This window comes from Pongo abelii, chromosome 22, assembly GCF_028885655.2.
Source record: "Pongo abelii isolate AG06213 chromosome 22, NHGRI_mPonAbe1-v2.0_pri, whole genome shotgun sequence".
Taxonomy (NCBI): domain Eukaryota; kingdom Metazoa; phylum Chordata; class Mammalia; order Primates; family Hominidae; genus Pongo; species Pongo abelii.
In genome coordinates, this window is record NC_072007.2 from 25,757,152 (window position 1) to 25,771,066 (window position 13,915).

Sequence of the window (13,915 nt, forward strand, 5' to 3'; positions counted from 1 at the left end):
TCATGTTGCTTCCAGGTAGATAGTGTCAGAATTGATTTAGAGGACACCCAGCTAGTGTATGCTGGAGATTCATCTGTGGAATTGCTTGGTGTATGTGGGAAGGCCCCCTGCCCCTTGCCCCCGCGCATTGGTGTCAGAAGTATTGAATGAGTGAATGATAATAGGAAAAACACTTCAGATTTCTGTATTCTTACAGTAACCTTCATTGTATCTGCTAACAGTGCCTAGATTCATTTTGAATAACTAGAGGATGGGGATCTTGTGGGAGACATCTTTAGAATTTTTGCCTACCACAATGCCATGTCTTGGGATGACTCATGCTCAAATGATGATTTTTTTTTTTTTTTTCTAAAGCAGGATACAGTAGAAGGGAGCTAGGTGGTAGCACAGAACCTACTCTCTGGGGAAGAACCGACATAGGAGACATGACTAAGTTGCAGTTGACGGTAAGGGGGTGGTGAATTGGGGGGCTCAATTTTTGAGGACTGTTACAGTCTAATTTACAAGGCAGAAAAAAGTCATTTCCAGTTAAGTCCATAGTGAGTAAACCAGAAAGCAGGGGATACAGAGAGCCAAGTGGACAGTGATTATCATTCATAGAATTGATTTGTCTGTAGGCGTAGGTCTCCTTTGCTGGGTGGGTTCAGGACAGGGCTTCGGTCTTCAGGTGGTGAAAGACGATGGGGTGATCATGGAGTTTTAGGCAGAGGACAAGTCAAAACTAACTTAGGCAGAGGACAAGTCAAAACTAACTTGTTAAAATAAAACAAAAAGACAAAGAAAGCAAATGTGTAACAGGGGCAATTTAGGGACAAGAGGCAGCTGCATGCAATCCTTGATGACGACAATTTCTGGCACTGACTTGATGTAAGTCATTTTTATAAAGAAGCCTAATGGTTTATCAATAGTGCTGTATAAATACAAATGTCTAGTCTAAATCCTTCTGCCTTTAGAACATGTCCCATTTCTCCTCTTGTAAATGCAGTGACATAGCTAACAATATATAACAAGAGTCAGTAGCTTACTAATGTTTCAGAGGTGGAAGCGGGCAACATTCCTCAATCGGCTTTTCTTTTGTTCTATAGATTAAATATATATATATTTTTTGCAGTTGGTTTACTTTTAGCACATGTTACAAAGAACTTTAGAGAAGAGAAACAAAATGTGAATGCAAATAGACATTTACAAAGATTGAAAATAACCTTTTTTCCCTTTTCCTAGTTTTAAATACTTTAAAAGATTTGTTTTTGGTCAGAGAAAAAGGAATATTTCTTGGTAACCTAGAAGGGTTCTTGGATCTGAAAGGAGAACCTTAATTAATCCTTTGGGGAAGACATCATTGAGACCTAGGGAAGCAAAGTGAAGATTTTCAGAGTGTTTTTAGAGCTCTTTCCCAGGCTACATTTGCTGGACTCTCCCTGTTGTCTTGTGGCCAAAGACCTTCATGCCAGATAGGCATTGGCTATTAGATGTGAGTGCATGTGTGTCTGGTTGGGGAGAAGTTGGGGGAAAATGTAGTAATTATTGAGTAGCATTACTCTGGTTTTAGTCAACTTGCACCTCTATAATAAGCAAGTTTCTGCTTCACATTTTTCCTCCATGTAGCTGACCTGGCTAAAACTGAACCTAGCAGATGATTGACTATGGCATTAGCTGACACCACACTGCCTCCAGCTTCCTGTCTTGGGTTTCCTCTCTTGAGTTTGTTATATTTCAAGTCTGGTTCTTCTCCAGCCAGTTCACTATCCCAAAGATTGCTTTAGTTATGACATGAGTGGGCTATATGTGAGTTAAGTGTCAGAAAGATGAGAAATTCTTCCCTTTATTCATTCACTGATAGTCTTTGCAAGTTACATAACCATCTGTATTTGAATCTATATATTTGTTCCACGAAAAGGGAAAATAAATGCTTTAATTGGTATGAACTAATCTTTTAGATCATCATGCAGATATAAAATGCTGTGCATTTTGCTACAGATTATCGATGTTTTTGCTAAGACAAACACAATGGCTATGATTAGTGTAGCAGGTATTTGAAATAGAACACAAACAACAGGAAAAAGGCAATGATTTATAAGACACTGAAGGGGAAGTGGGATCTCATCATTGTCTCAGGACATGATTGGGATTCCTGGAGAGTGTGTGGTACATGATAGCCAGTTATCTGGCTCAGGTTGTTTTTGCTAATCGGACTCTCACACTTGGACTCTGTACAGATTTCAATGAAGAACAGCTTCATCTATCATTGGGAATTACTGTGTATTCTTTTTGGGGGGGGAATGATGGTTGAAGCAATATTAAGGTCATGTAGAAGAAAAGTATCTCCTTTTCTCTTTGTTCAGTTATCATCATCATCATCATCATCATCATCATCATCCACCACATTGTGAATTACAATTGGTGAGGAGTGTGCCTACAGTTTGAATAATGGCATGATCAATTCCCTTTACTTTTTCCTTTCCAAGTCTATATATACTTCTTGTGTAGGGATAGAACAGAACCTAGATTACTTGACTATAGAAGCTTTTATACCTATAGAACTTTTTGTAGAGAAAATGGTGTATTCAGGGGAGAGCCAACATTCAACTAAGGTAAAAAGAGAGTTTATGCCAAGTACTTCAACATGCAGGAGGGTTTTATTTTAGATGAAAAAGGCAAGGAAGCATAATTGCAAGATAATGCATCTATAATATCTGGAAAGGCAGAGATAGGATATGCCAGATGTGAGGGAGTGGGTTTGTGTCAAAAGTATATGTTGCTGAAGAAGGTTGTCTTCTATTATATGATAAAGTCCTCAGGAATAAGAATTATATTTGGGATGACAACGGCATGCTACAAAATAATTTTAGTGTTAAATATTTGCCCAACATTGGCAAGTAAATGATGACATGGATTATATCATAACTTGACAGAAAACAGTTTGAAAGAAGGATGTTTTAATATGGTATTTTTCTATGTTTGAAGATATTGGGGCAAATGATTTAAAATTCTGCTTTTGAGAGTTCTTAATTTAGAAAAATAGGTTACTGTGCTATAGGAGTTTATTTTTATTCACTTTGGAATTTATATTTTAATTCACTTTGGGATTCACATTTACTTAAAATAACTTCTTGATGTTCATTTGAAACATGAAATGTAATAAATAATTAAAATTTCAAGAGAGGATTTGATAAGTAAGCTTATATTCCAGCTCTAAAAAATTCTAGTATTCCCCAGGTAATACTGGAAACCATCTGTGATGGTTAATACTGAGTGTCAATTCGATTAGATTGAAGGATACAAAGTATTGATCCTGGGTGTGTCTGTGAGGGTGTTGCCAAAAGAGATTAACATTTGAGTCAGTGGGCTGGGGAAGGCAGACCCACCCTTAATCTGTTGGGCACAATCTAATCAGCTGCCAGCGAATATAAAGCAGGCAGAAAAACGTGGAAAGGAGAGATGGGCCTAGTCTCCCAGCCTACCCCTTTCTCCTGTGCTGGATGCTTCCTGTCCTCGAACATCGGACTCCAAATTCTTCAGTTTTGGGACTCAGACTGGCTCTTTTTGCTTCTCAGCTTGTAGACAGCCTATTGTGTGTTTATGATCCTTAATACTTAATAAACTCCCTTATCTATCTATCTAATGTGTCTTATCTGTCTATCTATCTATGTATCTATCCTATTAGTTCTGTCCCTCTAAGAAAACCTTGACTAATACAGCATCATTTTGATTTCTTTTAGAAAGTAGGTAACTTTTTTCCCCCATGTTTTATATTTCTTTCTTTCTATGTATGTTCATGAAAACAATGTCACTTTTATTTTTATGCTAATATTTGTAATCAGTTATTATACTTTGTTTTAGATATAAAAATATGAGGCATTTAGCTGAATCTACTCTGACCCTGAACTTCCTTCTTGAATAAATTCCTCATTTGAACTTAGTTGAACTTCCTCTTTTCATCAGTAAATGACAGAATATTTAACTTCGTGATCTGTGAGCAATAGATACAGTTAACTGAAGCAAAGGATAAAACAAACTTTATTAAGCCTGCTTTTTTAGAATCAGAAAATTATGATAGTCACTGTTTTGGTCAGTGTCCTTTGACATTTTATCAGCATTCAGCATGTTATTATTTTAGCAGGAGTAATTGCTTCAATCACCTAATCAACCTCACTAGCTTCATATTAAAGGAGGTGTAAATCATCATCCTGCAAAAGTTTAAGACCTTCTCTGTAAAGAATGTGAGAAGTCAGGTTTCTTTTTAAAAGTATATGCAGTGCCTGCATTTCTGTTTTTTGTCTCCTGGGATTGCTGTGATTCTGGAATTTCATAGTGCCAGATTTCTGAGTTCTACATGGATATGTGAAGTCTTACTACCTAGAAAACTATGAGCTGCTATATCATCATCTTAACAGGACAAAAACTAGTTTGTATGAAACCAGTTTCCTCACTTGATCATTTCAATTCAAAAAACGGAAGATCATTCTTTGAAAATAGATATTTTTAGGGGGTTCCATCTTCATTTTTACATTTAGAAATATAATTGAATGTAATTTTTCATTGCATATTTTACCTGTAAAATTTTTAGTTATTATTATATTTTACTCAGATAGAAACATAATAATACTACAGATAGCATCCAATTTTACTAAATACAAGCATCTTGAAAAGCCAACATCTTTAATGGTACATGGAGTGTGCCAAATTAAAGAAAATAAAACTTTATTATTGTTTTCTTTTTTGTTTTTTACAGCATGCAACCTCAAAGAGAAAAGTTTGAGGAAATCACCTCAGGACAAAAAATTGCAATGTAAAGAGAATTATTTATCTCCAAATTCCAGATTATCCGCCTGCCCAACCCCTGCCAGCAGCACCGTCCACATGGTGTCTCATTTAGTTTTGAGTTAGTTTAACAAAGTAGACTCTGCAGTCTGGATAAAATAGTAAAGTCACCTCAGGTAGGTGCCAATAGGATGCTCCCTTGGACATTGTAGATTTTAAGTACTGTCTTTTTATAATATAGGAGGCATGTACAAGTCTGTCATATGTGGAAATGCTGTGAACCCATCATATATACTATGTGCTGTTTTAGAAGACACACTGTCCATTTAGATGTCTTATAACAACCTAGATGGAGAGTCACTTTCCGGTGTGTTCAAGGTTCCTTATCTGATTCTGCAGAGGCTGGGATCTGAGCAGGTCACTCTATCTCTGGAGGCCTGTTACTTGATGAGAAATACTAATAAACATCTCCCATCAGACATCTCATCTTTTTATCTTTTTGCAGATTCCTGTGGTACTCTTACCCTTTCTACAAACATGTAAATACCATCCATTGATACAATTTTTTTTTTTTTGAGATGGAGTCTCGCTCTGTTGCCCAGGCTGGAGTGCAGTGGCACAATCTTGGCTCACTGCAAGCTCTGCCTCCCAGGTTCATGCCATTCTCCTGCCTCAGCCACCCGAGTAGCTGGGACTACAGGCGCCCGCCACCACACCTGGCTAATTTTTTGTATTTTTAGTAGAGACGGGGTTTCACCGTGTTAGCCAGGATGATCTCGATATCCTGACCTCGCGATCTGCCCGCCTATATAATATTCTTATTTAACCCTTCGTTAATATATTGGCATCGGTTTGTTTTAACAACAATAACATAATTATCCTTAATAATCAGCATTATAAAAGCTATCATAATCACTTACATAACTACAACTATTATCTAGACAATAATAGGTTAGATTAATAAGAATTCAGTGTTATTCAACACATTGCTAAAATGTTTCCATGTACTTTTATCTTATAAGCTAAATCTTAGGAGCTGTTACTTCTGGAATAGAACAATATTTCTTTAATATATTTAAAATTTTAAATTAATAAATATTTTTCTGAGAGATTCTGATTCTATGGAGAAAAAATAATGTGATCAAGAATTTCTATTGCTGGAAACAAACTAACAAATCATTTAGTTCGAAAGCCCCTCTTACAAATGCAGGAACTGAGCTGACTGACTCCTCATTTAATGATAATACTATTAACAGGTAGTGCAGTGTTGAAGGAAAGCACAGGCTGAATACAGAAATCTCTTTCCAAGAGGTGGTGAGTCTTTACAACAATTGAATATGAATTATTTTTATTCACTAAAATTTGGCTAAGATTGAAAGAGTAAACTATGTGGGTCTTTCAGGAGAGTTTTTAATAAAATAAGTAGGGCATTAATCACCGCTGAATGAACTTTGTACAGAATGGGCCCACGGGCCTCATCTGTTGCAGCTGGGATTGCTTTGAGAGAAGTGGATTTGTTGAAAAGTGGATGGAAGAACACAGGATTTAGAATTGCCATATTTGACTATAGCTTCTGCATCCACCTATCTTTGTGCTATAGAAATGATCAAATAGAAGAAGTGGGAAAAATTCATAAACTTTGTTATGATTATTTTTAATTTTAAGGAGGACATGGGACCTTTATTAAAAAAAATTCCCATATATGAAAGATTCTTATTTCTCTAATGGGGAAATGGCGAGACTATGAAAAAAAAAAACAAATATGTAATTGAACTTTAAAGTATAATACCAAAATAAACTATAGGTCCCCTTTGGCAGTATATATGTTTAAAAATAATTTCGATGTTTAAAATGCCTTAAAAGAGGACCGTTAAGGTCAGATTGAGAAGATAAAAGAATTGATCTTTTAGGGTGCCATTCTACTCTATAGCTCTGTAATTTCTATGGTTATGATGGTTCTCTTTTGTTAAATAAGGACTTATAAAAACTATTGATTTTATCTGTTTGTATTTATTTATTTATTTGCCTGTTGGTACTAGTCAACTGCTTCCTCTTACTTCCCTCCACCTACTATGACAACTAATCAAATGTCATATTTTAAGATTATTTACCAAGGTTGCTTTAAATTTTTATCTTCTTTTTAAAGTGTGAAAATTATTTATTTTAAAGTTAGCATTCATTTCATTATTCCTTCTTTAATAAAGTCTTTATTGGCCGGGCACAGTGGCTCACACCTGTAATCCCAGCACTTTGGGAGGCCGAGGTGGGTGGATCACGAGGTCAGGAGTTTGAGACCAGCCTGGCCAACATGGTGAAACCCTGTCTACACTAAAAAAACAAAAATTAGCTGGGTGCGGTGGTGCACCCCTGTAATCCCAGCTACTCAGGAGGCTGAGGCAGAATCGCTTGAACTCAGGAGACAGAGGTTGCAGTGAGCTGAGATCGCACCACTGCACTCCAGCCTGGGTGACAGAGTGAGATTCTGTCTCCTCTGTCTCAAAAAAAATAAAATAAAAATAAATAAATGAATAAATAAATAAATAAATAATTAAATAATTAAATAATTTATTGAATGATGGAATTCATGTACTTCCAAAGTTCTGAGAGGCAAAACATGGTGATGGCTGATTCTTTGCCTGTAATATATTGCTATGTTATCAAAGCAAGTCAAATATATAATTATAATATAGTTTAAGAAGTGCTGTAATAGATGAACAGTACTACTATGGGAATTCTGAAGAAAGGAATGCAGGTCGGACAGGGGGAAGAGAAAATGTTTTGTCTTTCTGAATAGCCAGGGGTATTTATGATATTGGACTGATAAATGCAGAGATCTCATTCATGCCTCCCTGAGCTAACGTGTGTTTCCCTTACTACTATGCAAACTTCTTTAAGAAGGGAAACATTTTCTACAGTATTTAGAATAGTTTTTTGCATAGAGTAGACATATACATGAAACAATGATTCACATTAATTATTTTCTCAGTAAGCTTGATAAAATGGAAGATGCTCAATAACAGTTCAGTTTCTTGTCCCTCGAGAAGTGGTGCATGAATTGTAGCCTGGGTAAGTTTCATGTCTTTGTATGCTTTTGTTTCTTTTTTATGTCTAAATAGTAAATCAGGAGGAATTTCTTGGATATGCTGGTGATTAAGACTTGATTCTTTGGTTTTAATAATGTTAATATATTGAGGTTTAGTTGTGACTGAATATAAAATTCATTGTTTTTAACTTACATAAAATCAAATTGCAGAAGCCTTGGCCAAAGAATAATTGTATAAAATAGAGTGTCTGAACTTGCAAGCTGTTCTTTTATCTGATTTGTGAACATTTATTAACATGGCCTTATGTATTAGAATGTCCTATACAAACATGTCAAATAATCAAAATTCAAAGCTTTTCATTTTCAAAAGCTGCCTAAAATGCCACTCTCTCTAGACAATCACCCTGGAAGTAATGGTCTCTTCTCTGAACCATCATAATTCCCTGGTTCTTTCAAGAAAGAGTTAAATGCTTTCCAGTAGTTTCTTTCTGATCTTGATTGTTCTCAGGGGTCTCCTCAGAGTTATTTTGTATATTTTGCTTGAAATTTTGAAGAGTTATTTGTGGATCAATTCTCATAGAATATATTTAATTATGGAGGTTCTCATTATGCTTCATACATGAGAAGTAATTCTGAAACAAAGAAAATAAAATGCCTTAAATTCTCTATGGGCTGCTTTATTAATCAAAGGAGATATAGAATTAACCCATTAGAAGTACTCTACTTTCTCTGAGGGGAATTTCTTTGTACTGTAGATTGGTATATAAATTGAAATGTAATTATTTGCTCAGTTTTATTAACATATTTAAAAAGTTATTGAATATTTGCAGATGAGAGAGAAAGAAGCAATAAATCAAGCTACTAAGCATTTATTGAACATAGACTTGTTCCTTTAAAAAAATTACATTCTAGTTTATATAATGAGAATGCAGAAATGTTCTCCAACTTTCCAAGTCTTCTTCATCCTTCAGTTTAAAAGAAAGACATCAAGTTGACATTTTGGGACGATGGAGGCAGTAGCTTACATTTTGATTCTTCCTAAGTGTTTCTATTATGCAAATACAGAGGAAGAAAACCAACTAGAAAGTATGGCAGTGTTCTGAGAATAGCACTCAAAGCTGGAAGGGCTCTCTCATGATCTAATTTGCTGGTTGGTTCGTGGAGACCACAGTAAGATATGGATCCTAAGAACTCTCATACTGTAAAACAGCAACTCTTATACTATAAAACAGACGCTGTCTTCCAGGTCAAAGCTTTGAAATAGGAGACACTTTTAGGACTAGAATTCAAACTGACTGGGATAGTGACAGCAAGCTCAAAGGAAAATGTTGGTCCAGGAGTCAGGAGTTGGCAAACCTTTTCAGTAAAGGTCCATAAAGTAAATTTGCAAGCTCTATTGGGGTCCACATGTGGTCTCCTGTATCTCTTTTTTCCCTCTCTGTCTTCTTTCCTTCTTTTTTATTTTCAACTCTTGAAAAGCCTAAAAAATATTCTTAGCTTGTGAGCAATGCAAAACAGGTCCAAAGTTCATATTTAGTCCACAGGTTGTAGTTTGCTTGAACTCTGTAGAAACGAAAAAGGGAAGCAGAGGAAGCAGGTCTCAGAAAGTAGGACTCCACAGAGGGCGCTTTAGAGCCACAAAGTTGGAAATGCTGAAAGGGCTCATCACTCTTTTCTAAAAGGACGTGAAAACTTGTTTTACTTAAAACAGAGCAATAGAAAAAGGTGAGTCAGATCTTACACCAATTTAACATTGGGAAAAAAAGAATAAGGAGTACCAGAAATCCTTATAGATTAAAAAATACTTGAGAGACATACTCTCAAAGAAATAAACACTGTAACCTAATATTTGAAAACAAAATACATTAAGAATATGATAAAAAGTGTGTGACCAACACACATTAGAATAATGAAAACACAGAAATGTACTAAAATACACTACTCTGAAGAAATGTTTGCAAAGTTTTTTTGTGTACATGCACGCATATATAAAATAAGTTTATTGAATGAATGCTGATTTCCATTGTCAAATGTGAGCCTAAAAAATGAACCCTCCCTCTTTATGCTTTTGTATCTAAAAGAGGATCTCTGGGTTTTATAAAGCATATAATGAGATACTGTCTTAATTCTCTGTCTCTTCTTTTATCAGGTATTTTGTCTAAGAGAGAATTTGCTGATTTTTGAAGCCATCTAATAATTGGAGTATGTACTAAACAGATAGGAATTTATTTTGTGAGAAATTTTATTGAACAGGTACATGATAATAGAAATAATGTTTGTAAGTTTAGAAGTTAGAATAAATTAACCCTACTTTCAATAAGCAAATTATATGAGTGAGATGGATATTTTCTTACATTCATTTCTTCATTGTTGTTTTGATCAAGTCTCAAAGGATGATTAAATCTGTTGAATTTTATCAAATTTATCATTTATCTGAAAGATGACCTTTTCTAAACTACGTAGTACACTTAATCCATTATATGAATGTGCACCATTCCAGGAGGAGAGGATTTCCACTTTTCTAATATTACACTTCTTGTAATCAATGCTGTTCTCAGGAGGATTTTTGTTTCATGGACTAGATGTTCTTTGTAAATTCTCAACATGACCTAATATAAAAATCAATACATCTTTAGGTAAGTTCATTTCTATTATTAGATCTGGCTGTAGCTTCACGCTAACGTGTTTCGAAATATAAGCAGCTCCCTACCACAGGGCAAGGCTTTTTCCTGGTAATGTATTAAGTTTCATTATGGTAGAAACCATTACAACAACAATAAAATCCACTACAGTCTCCCAGCTCTAGCAGATTGCCAGCAATGTGTGTGCTTTAATGTTCTCATTACAATATTTATCTTGATTAAGGCAAAAATGCTTTTGTCCAGGCCATATCTCTATTAGTGATCTCTCCCCACAACAACAGAACATGGGGTGCCTGGCTTAGCAAGGACTGAAGGAAGCACTTTACCGTGACACCTGAGTGAGGACAGACAGACAAATGACTGGGAGCTTAGAGCAGAAGGAAGGAAAGCCATGCACCCAGCCCTAGTTACAAGATAGATTAGCATGAACAATGTATTTCACAGACTAAGAAAATGATGATTAATTCTACATTTGGCCTATTCTTGAAGAAACTTGCCCAAATTGAACAAAAGGTGCCAAAAGAAGTCCTGGGGACATTTGAGGTCTGCTTTATTTTATTCCCTTTTTGACCAGGGAGGTGATTAAGTACACTGCGACTTGGTTTTTTTAGCCATCATTAGAGCATTCCAGCACAAGGAAAGAATTTAGAGGCTCTTTGAAGTGGTTGTAGAAAGATTTGCATTGAACTATACTCCTCCAAAATTGAGAGTATGTGGAATACTTTAGTGATTGAGGTTTCTATTCATCTTACTCTTCCATCAGAGCACAACTTTTTGTAATTCTTATGTGTATTTGGATGTCTGTGGCTTTTTATTGGTCACCCACATTTTTCATTACCTATTAAAATTCTCATTCATATTCTGGCTTAATGATGTGTTTGATTGAAATAGTCAGGCTATGTTTTTTCAAGTTTAGCATAGTGAAAAAGATACTTTTGAAGCAAAATTATTATGCATATGCAAGGGGGCTGTGAGTCAGCAAGTTAGCAGAAATTATTGGGGCCTGATTACAATGGCGGTGTGAGAGGTGTTCTCCAGGTGAGTTGGAAAGGGGCGAAAGGGCAGTTATAGGACACAATGGAGAAAATCAATCTTCAAAGCTTCATGATAAAATTTCAATATTTAGTTTGAATTATTTCCAGAATAATAGACATGCTCAAAATAACGACACTAAAAGTAGTCTTTAAAGACATGTAATTCTTGGATTGTCTGCGAGTTGGGATAATAAGAACTCTTGTGTCCTTTGATAAGCACTGATAATTTTATTCCATTGTTTAATCTAATTCTCATACTGGTGTCCCATCATTAAGATTTTGTAACATCACCTTGAATCTTAAAAGCAAAAGTATACAAGATGGGTCTTAAAATTCCATTGCTGTGTGCCATGAGCATTTTTTTTGACATTTCATGTTCTATGATGTCTAAGGGGAAAACATTATGAAAATCATTACCCTACTATTATTGTCCAACATGGCTGCTCACAGGTTAGGAGGAAAAGCTCCAGGATTGTTGCAGGGGGATGGGGACTTACCTAGTGAAGAAGTAGACTAAAAGTTGAGAGTTGTTCTTTTAATCTCTTAAAGAGTTCTTTTTTTTCACTCACGTCCATGTGAAGAGACCACCAAACAGGCTTTGTGTGAGCAACAAGGCTGTTTATTTCACCTGGGTGCAGGCGGGCTGAGTCCGAAAAGAGAGTCAGCGAAGGGAGACAGGGGTGGGGCCATTTTATAGGATTTGGGTAGGTAAAGGAAAATTACAGTCAAAGGGGGGTTGTTCTCTGGCGGGCAGGAGTGGGGATCACAAGGTGCTCAGTGGGGGAGATTTTTGAGCCAGGATGAGCCAGAAGAAGGAATTTCACAAGATAATGTCATCAGTTAAGGCAAGGACCGGCCATTTTCACTTGTTTTGTGGTGGAATGTCATCAGTTAAGGCAGGAACAGGCCATTTAAATTTCACTTCTTTTGTGATTCTTCAATTACTTCAGGCCATCTGGATGTATACGTGCAGGTCACAGGGGATATGATGGCTTAGCTTGGGATCAGAGGCCTGACATTCCTGTCTTCTTATATTAATAAGAAAAATCAAAATAGTGTTGAAGTGTTGGGGTGGCGAAAAGTTTTGGGTGTGGTATGGAGAGATAATGGGCAATGTTTCTCAGGGCTGCTTCGAGCGGGATTAGGGGTGGCGTGGGAACCTAGAGTGGGAGAGATTAAGCTGAAGGAAGATTTTGTGGTAAGGGGTGATATTGTGGGGTTGTTAGAAGAAACATTTGTCATATAGAATTATTGGTGATGGCCTGGATATTGTTTTGTATGAATTGAAAAAAGAATGGAATAAGACAATGACAAAAACAGGTATTAAAGGACTAAGAATTGGGAGGACCTAGGACATCCAATTAGAGAGTGCCTAAGGTGGTTCAGCCAGCACTGCCAGCAAAGATTATTTATTTACTTTAAGAGGGAGTTAAGAGTGGCGGTTTGTGGATAGCACCAGGAGATATCAGCTGTGATGGCTTGGAGAAACAGTGTAAACTGGCAGCGTAAACAAGAGCAGGGCATTTATGAGTAGTTGAGAAAGGTGAATAGGAGTATGACTAGACAGAAGATAGTAGGGATGACAAGGTTTTTTTGGGGGGTGCTCAGTCCAGGTTGGTCTGGTATCTGGAATGAGACTGGGGCCTAATAAAAAGGAGCATCTATACAGGAGCTCAAATGGGTTGTACCTTGTAGCATTCTGAGGACATGCCTGAATTCTGAGAAGGGCAAGTGGTAAAAGTATTGTCCAGACCTTTTTAAGTTGATGGCTGAGCTTGGTGAGGTGTATTTTTAAAAGACCATTAGTTCAGTGAATACTAAGAGCCTGAGAAACTGCTTGGGTGATTTGACTAATAAAGGCCTGTCTGCTATCGGACTGTATAGAGGTGGGAAGGCCAAACTGAAGAATTATGTCTGACAGAAGGGAAGAAATGACCGTGGTGGCCTTCTCAGACCCTGTGGGAAAGGCCTCTACCTATCCAGTGAAAGTGTCTACCTAGACCAAGAGGTATTTTAGTTTCCTGACTCGGGGCATGTTGAGTAAAGCCAATTTGCCAGTCCTGGGCAGGAGCAAATCCCCGAGCTTGATGTGTAGGGAAGGGAGGGGGCCTGAATAATCCCTGAAGTGTAGTAGAATAGCAGATAGAACACTGAGAAGTTATTTCCTTGAGGATAGATTTCCACAATGGGAAGGAAATGAGAGGCTTTAAGAGGTGGGCTAGTGGCTTGTACTATAGCATAGCCTGCCTTTGCTGGTGTGTGGCGATTAGGCCTGGTGGAACTGCCATTAATAAACCAAGTGTGATCAGGATGAGGAACAGGAAAGAAGGAAATATGGGAAAATTGGGTGAATGTCAGATGTATCAGAGAGATACAGTCATGGGGGTCAGGTGTGGTATCAGGAATAATGTGGGAGGCCGGATTGAAGTCTGGGC

The 13,915-nt window shown here is 36.7% G+C and overlaps 1 long non-coding RNA gene across 2 annotated transcripts in view; it reads left to right on the forward strand.

Moving 5' to 3' along the window:
- The first annotated feature begins 356 nt into the window (after positions 1–356).
- LOC134760850 (uncharacterized) overlaps positions 357–13,915 on the forward strand; it is a 28,026-nt gene continuing 14,467 nt past the window's right edge. Inside the window, exons 1-3 of one of the 2 annotated variants that reach the window (XR_010138867.1) lie at positions 357–446; positions 4,733–4,937; positions 7,752–7,827. This is a non-coding gene — a long non-coding RNA (uncharacterized LOC134760850). The remainder of the gene's footprint in view (positions 447–4,732; positions 4,938–7,751; positions 7,828–13,915) is intronic. The other variant, XR_010138866.1, reaches the window with a different exon arrangement.